The sequence below is a fragment of the Lupinus angustifolius genome, chromosome LG05 (genome assembly GCF_001865875.1).
Source record: "Lupinus angustifolius cultivar Tanjil chromosome LG05, LupAngTanjil_v1.0, whole genome shotgun sequence".
In the NCBI taxonomy this organism is placed as follows: Eukaryota; Viridiplantae; Streptophyta; class Magnoliopsida; order Fabales; family Fabaceae; genus Lupinus; species Lupinus angustifolius.
In genome coordinates, this window is record NC_032013.1 from 13,959,261 (window position 1) to 13,967,233 (window position 7,973).

Consider the following 7,973-nt stretch of genomic DNA (forward strand, 5'->3'; position numbering starts at 1 on the left):
ACCGTGTATTCATTCGACCCTAGAGGATACTACGATGGGTTCCACAAACCCATTTGGCGGTGATAGCGCATCCAACAACTACCCTCCGATTTTCAGTGGCGAGGGGTACCCCTACCTGAAGGTGCGCATGAAAATATTCATTGAGGCGATCGACACGGATATTTGAGAATCTGTGGTCAATGGTCCTTTCGTTCCACTTAACTTAGTGGATGATGAACCTAAAGAGAAACCAAAATACGTGTGGACCGATGATGAGCACAAAAAGGTTCAGCATAACCTACGTTCGAGGTTCAGTACATCAGCCCTATCATATGATGAATTCATTAGAGTGTTGCAGTGAAAAAATACTAAAGAAATGTGGGACACTTTACAAGTGACTCACGAAGGCACTAGCGAGGTTAAGCGCGCTAGGCTAAATGCACTAACACATGAATATGGGATGTTTCACATGTTATCAAATGAATCAATTAGTGAAATTCAAAAGCGATTTACTCACATTGTTAACCATTTAGTTGCCCTAGATAAAACTATTGCTAAAGGAGAATTACTAACAAAGTTTTGCATTGCCTTAGGAAATGGTAGCCGAAAGTAACAACAATCACGAAATCGAAAGACTTAGATTCCCTGCCTTTAGCGACTCTATTTGGCAAACTCCAGGAACATGAGATGGAGTTAGGGCGTTTCACCATGAACGAAGATTCAAACCGGAAGAAGAAAAACATCTCTCTCAAAGCAACCAACTCGTAAGATCAAGAAGAGGATGATGATTCCAATTCCGACCTGGACGAAGAAACGATGAATCTCCTAGTTAGAAATTTTGGAAATTTCCTGAAAAAGAAAGGGGGATTCAAGAGGTTTCATAAGAAAGAAACGCATGACTCAACCAAAAAGGGCAAGATCCCAAAGGAGCATTTCACTTTCCATGAATGTGGGAACGTTGGACACATGAGGCTACAATGTCCAGTCTATCTTAAGAAGGTTGAATCAGAAAAGAGCACTCCTCGAGACTTTAAATCAAAAAGAGCATACATCATGTCGGATGCTCCTAAGGAGAAAACTACATCGAGCGTATTAGATGAGGAGGAGTCTGCAAAACTGTGCCTTATGGTCAAAACACAAGAATCTTGCAGCTCTAGTGGACAAGATGATGCAAATAAGGTATGCCAACGAACGCATGGACAACATTGGTACTTAGATAGCGGATGTTCGATGCATATGACAGGTGACAGATCGAAATTCCTAGATCTATCACTCAAAGAAAAAGGGTATGTCACTTATGGCGACAACAATTGAGGGAAAATACTTGGAGTTGGAACTATTGGTAATGAACTTATGGCGACAATAATAAGCTGCCATGTTTTTTTTACAAAGTCTCTCTCATAGGATTTATCTTAGGTTACCCATGTTATCATCATTACTACAAAATCTCAATCAACTACAATTCCTCATTGGAATTCAATCGCCTTAAAAACTCCATGAATGACCCCAAGTCATAGTTACTCATATGTTCCTTTTTCTAGGTCAGTGGTTATGATTGTTTTACTAGTATAAAGATTGCAATTCATTTTTCATATGAGTTAGATTTTGTGACAGGAAATGGTAGCCGAAAGTAACAACAATCACGAAATCGAAAGACTTAGATTCCCTGCCTTTAGCGACTCTATTTGGCAAACTCCAGGAACATGAGATGGATAGTGGACATAACACACCTAGAAAGGGGGTTGAATAAGTATTGTAGTTACCAATTACTGCTTTTTGCACCGAAGCCCTATTCTAGAAAAATCCTCAATTAATCGATTAACACCCTGTCTTAATCGATTAACTCACATAAAAAACCAAGATGCGGAATGGCTTACTTCACAGCCACTCACAGATATTCAGATACAAATAAAGCAGATATATTAGAGCAGAATTAAACGATGAATCTCCTAGTTAGAAATTTTGGAAATTTCCTGAAAAAGAAAGGGGGATTCAAGAGGTTTCATAAGAAAGAAACGCATGACTCAACCAAAAAGGGCAAGATCCCAAAGGAGCATTTCACTTTCCATGAATGTGGGAACGTTGGACACATGAGGCTACAATGTCCAGTCTATCTCAAGAAGCAACAAGGAATTTTATCCCGGTTCATTTGTGGGTCCACTTGCAAACTACATCCAGGCCTCCCCTTCTGATCTCAGGAGATTTTCTTCACTAATAATTGAGGATCTTGTGGCGCTCACAGATCATTGGCTGAGAACCTTCAACGATGTCAACCAAGAACTACAAATGTACCTAGATACATAGTTACACCCATCGATGAAAAGGTTTTATGAATTACAAATATATATTTAATAAAAAAGAGAAAATATATAATTCTCGTTGTAAATATCAATAAACATGAGTTCTCATTTTGCGCATAGTATTTCCAATTTATTATCTGCAAATATGATTATATGGGCTCGTCACCCTTCTGATAAGCAAGTAAAGTCCTAGGGTATTAAAAAAATTTTGTGTTAAGATGCAATCTTGGTAAGAAACCTGGTGTTTCTCTAATGATTATCATCAACTGTATGTGGAATTTTGGAGTATGCTCCCAAGTTATCAAGTCTAGGGAAAATTATTTAATATTAGTTATGTTGGAAGAAGATATTTAGATGTAATCAAGTTCTGAGGCCGAGTGTTTCTTCTCAAGATTGTCATCAATGCATGAGAAGCTGTCGAGGTAGATCTTGTAGTCGATAAGAGTGTCTTACTATGTCGACCTTCTCAAAGACAAGGAACCATTTTGCATTTATCCAACATTATCATTTTTTAAAAATATTTTATTTTTTTAATATTTAAAAAATAAGTTAAGTAATCATTGTGCCAAAGCAAACTTACAAAACAAGATTTCAATAAAAAAATAAGGTTGATCAAGATTTAGCTCTCGAAGGCAGGTCTAATATACCAGAGCTCAAATAGAAAATGGCCAAAATGATGAAGATGGTATTGAGCATGCAACAAGAAAAGGCCATCGAGAATCCTTCGACATCAAATATGGGCTCTCAGTCCACCCCTAAATATCTTTCAGGCTATACTCCACAAGGACCCAACTACCACACACCTGAAATGGGTCATGGAAAAGCGCCTACAAGAAAATGGCCTTACTATGGCAAACCTCAGGGTTATGTTCCACCAGCTGAAGGTGGAGCATATGAGGACATGTACCATTAATGGGGGTACCCATCCCCACATATGAGTCGACTGATCTAAACAACGATCCTAATTTCAACCTTCATCCCTAGAACACCATTGATCCAGTCGTGCCTTATCAGCAAGATGCACGCCCCCAAATCAACGGAGTTTCTTGACCATAGGATAATGGAAGAGGAAGGACGAAGAGATGTGGATCCTAATTAATGAGAAGCTCAAGGTTGTGGAAGGGTCTAGTTTCCCTGGCCTCAAGAATGGCTTGGAGATGTGCTTAGTCCTTCAAGTTGTTCCTTCACCCAAATTGAAGAATTATGATAAAACCATATGCCCTAACAGTCATCTCCAAATGTATGTGCGAAAAGATTTGGACATGCAACTATGATGATAAGTTGTTGATTCATTTTTTCCAGGATAGCCTTGTGGGAATTGTCACCTCGTGGTATATTCGCATGGAAAGCAATATTATTAAAATCATCTTGGATCTCTCCAACGCCATCATTAAGCAATACAAATTCAATAAATGTTCTACTCCTGATCATACTTAGCTCCATAACATGTCAGAGAATGTAAGTGAGTCCTTCAAAGAATATGCTCAGAGGTGGAGAGAAGTTACATCCAAGTATTGCCTCATCTAGAGGAAGATAAACAACTAGCTATTTTAATCAACACTCTTCATGATCCTTTATTTAACTAGATCACAAATAACACCTCTGACTTCAATTCCTTGATCAAAGTAGGAGTTATGATTAAGCAAAACATGAAGACAGAAAAGATTACTTCTAAAAAAGTTGGTATGACGTGAATGCCAAATTGTGTATCATTCACGGGTTATAGGCCATTTAATTGAGACTTGCAAGGCACTACAACATAAAATGAAAAATCTCATTGATTTGAAATGGTTGGAATTCAAATATGTTGCTCCAAATATCATGGGAAACCCGTTACCCAATCATTGGAATCAATGAGTGAATGCCCTAAGGCAAGCTGATGATGGAATCACAGCTCAAAGCGTGGAGGGTATTCAAATGCCAATGAAGGTACTCTTCAATAATATTTTCAAGCAAGGCTTAATTAAGCTGGCAAATGAGGGTAAGTACGAGGAGGAATTTTGCATGTTACAAAGGTTAGTGGGTCACACTCTAGAAGAGTGTTCTGAATTCAAAACTTGAATGTGAAGGTTATTAGATTCTCGCTTATTGTTAATTTAGAAGAACCCTTGGTGTTTGGAAGTTTGTGCTATTGAAAAGGACCAGGGAGCATAGATTCATGTGGTCAGAGAAAAATTTATACATGTGTTAAACATAACCATTGGCTACCTAGTATATGCACCTCAACATTGATGGGTGCCAAGTTTAAAAGTAATGGAACCAATCCTAATAAGAAGGCCAATTCCACTTTTTTATTAGCCAAACAAGATCGTTCCTTGGAACTATGAAGGTGGCATCGGAAGAGAGCGAAAGTAAGAAAGTGAGGTAGTCAATTTGGTTGGAGTGGGGAATATGACAAGAAGTGGAAGAGTTTATGTCCCTCATGGGGTGGCTAAGTTGGTAGAAGTTGGAGTTTGATTGGAGCAGACTAGCATACACCCACAAGAGAGAGTTATTGATGAGGAAGCCTGTTAATTCCTCAGATTTATCAACGTAAGTGAGTATCAAGTGGTTGACTAACCTAACCGCACTCCGGAAAAAGTGTCACTATTATCTTTGCTGATGAATATGGAAGCTCATAGAAATCTTTTGCTGAAAGTACTCAACCATGCTCATGTAGACTACGATATAACTACCAACAAGCTAGGAAGTCTGATCAACAACATCATGGTCATTTTAATTTTTTTGTCACAAGTTACGGCAGTATCCTTCTGTTCATGTTATAAATTTTTGAGTAAATATTCATTTTAGTCCCTCTTGTTATCTGATCATACTAGTTTGGTACTTCAAAAATGAAACACCCAAAATGGTCCCCAAAAATTTTAAATGTAGGTCAAATTAGTCATTTTTATCGTCAAAATAGTTATTATCAAGTGTTGTAAAATATGTTAAAAATAACTAATTTGACCCACATTTTAAATTTTTGGGGACAATTTTGGGTTTTCAATTTTTGTGTGACTAAACTGGTAAGGTCGAAAAATATTAGGGATGGCAAAAATACATGTCCTGTGGGTACCCGCAACAGGTACCTGTAAAAATAGCTTATCTGTGGGAGCAGATATCATAATACCCGCCCCGCAGGTACCCTCTAATTAAATAATTTATATATATATTACATTTTTATTATTTTTTTATAATTTATATATTATCTAACTTTGCATTATTTGATAATAAATTTTAGTGGTTGAAATATATGATAAATTTAGCATGTACATAAATAATATGGGTATGGATACGGGAAAGCATTACCCGTTCCCATTCCGCCCCATTGCCATCTCTAAAAAATATGAGGCGCTAAATTAGGTAATTACTCTTAATTTTATTGTCATAGTTCCAGCAATAGCCCTATGCTCTCATGTTAAATTTTATTGTCATGAGTTATGACAATATCTTTGTGTTCTTATTTAAATTTTCTTGTCATGAGTATCCTTGCTTTCTGGTTTTAAATTTAATTGTCTCAAGTTCCAACAATATCTCTTTCTTTCTTTTTTTAAATTTTTTTGACGCGAGTTCTGAAAGTATCCATGTGTTCTTGTTTTAAATTTTGTTGTCATGAGTTTAAGCATTATCCCCCATTCTCGTTTTAAATTTTATTGTCACAAGTTCTAACAGTATCTTGGTATTCTCAATTTAAATTTTATTATCGTGAGTTCTGATAGTATCATTGCATTCTCATTTTAAATTTAATATCAAGAGTTTCACAAGTAGCCTCGTATTCTCGTTATAAATTTTATTGTCATGCGCTTAGCAGTAACCTGTGTTCTCGTTTTAAATTTATTGTCGAAAGTTTCGGTCCCATCAATGAATTTAAGATTTAAATTTATTATCGTGAGTTCTGGTAGTATCTGTGTTTCTCGTTTCAAATTTTATTGTAACGAGTTCCATCTGTATTCCTTTGAATCCCATTTTAAATTTAATGGTCAAGAGTTTCAGCAATATCCCTGCCTTCTTGTTGTAATTTTTATTGTCACGATTTCTGGCATTATCGTTATGTTCTCGTATTAAATTTTATTGTCATGAGTCCTAATAGTATCCCTACTTCTCGTTTTATATTTTATTGTAACGAGTTCCAAAAACATTCATGTATTCTCATTTTAATTTCTTTTATCGGGAGTTCCAACAGAATCCATGCGTTCAAATTTTAAATTTATTTGTTGTGAGTTCTAGCATTGTCCCTTTTGTTCCCATTTTCAATTTTATTGTTACGACTTCTGAAATTATCCATATGTTCTCATTTTAAATTTGTTGTCACGAGTTCTGATAGTACCCATCCTTTCTCGTGTTAAATTTTGTTGTCACCAATTCTGCCAGTATCTATGTGTTCTCGTTTCAAATTTAATAGTCATAGTGGAGTATTATTCATGTGTTCTCATTTTAAATTTTGTTATCATGAGTTCGAATATGCGGTCTTGTTTAAAATTTTTAACTCATTAGATCTCACAGTATCCTTGTGTTCTCATTTTAAAATTCATTGTTGAAATTCTGGTTGTATCGAAGCGTTCTCATTTTAAATTTCATTGTCAAGAGTTCGAATAGTAACCATGCATTCTCGTTTTAAATTTTATTCTTACAGTTCCAACAATATCCTTGTATTCTCATCTTAAATTTCATTCTTGGATTCCACTAATATCTCAACATTCTTGTTTTAATTTTTATTATCCTGAGTTTCAGCATTATCCATTTGTTCTCTTTTAAAATTTTATTGTCACGAGTTCACAAAGTATCCATGCATTCTTGTTTTAAATTGTTTTCTCACGAGTTCTAGTAGTATCCATGTATTCCATTTTAAATTTTATTGCCACGAGTTCGTGCAATATCCTTATATTCTTGTTTTGAATTTTATTGTCACGAGTTCCAACAGTATTTTTGTGTTCACGTTTTAAATTTTATTGTCATGAGTTCTAATAGTATCTTTGTGTTCTTGTCTACAATTTAATTGTCGTGATTCCCAACAGTATCTATTTCACTCGTTTTAAATTTTTTTGTAACGAGACTTGGCAGTATCCATGCGTTCTCATTTTAAATTTTATTATCGCGAGTTCCGATTGTATCCATAGGTTCTTGTTTTAAAGTTTATTGTAACGAGTTCCAACAATATTCATGTGTTCTCATTTTAAATTTACTTGTCACGAGTTCCATAGTATTCATGCAATCTCAATTTAATTTTTTTTGTAACGAGCTTCGATAGCATTCATGTGTTCTCATTTTACATGTTCTTGTCGTGAGTTTGTGTCGTATCACTACATTCTCGTTTTAAATTTTTTGTGCACTCTCATTTTAAATGTTATTGTCGTGAGTTCCGATAATATTCATGCGTTTTCGTTTGAAATTTTATTGTCGCATGTTCGTGCATTATTCTTGCATTCTTGTTTAAAATTTTATTCCCACGAGGTCTAGTAATTTCCCTGCATTCTCATATTAATTTTTTTGCCATGAGTTTCAATAGTATCTCTTTGTTCTCCTTTTAAATTTTTTGTCACAAGTTCTAACAATATCTGTGTGTTCTCGTTTTAAATTTTAGTGTTCGAAGTTCTAGCAGTGACTGCGTCTTCTTATTTTAAAATTAATTGTCACGAGTTCTAGCGGTATCCCTTTTTTCTCATTTTAAATTTTATTGTCACTAGTTCTAGTAGTCTCCCTCTCTTCTCGTTTTAA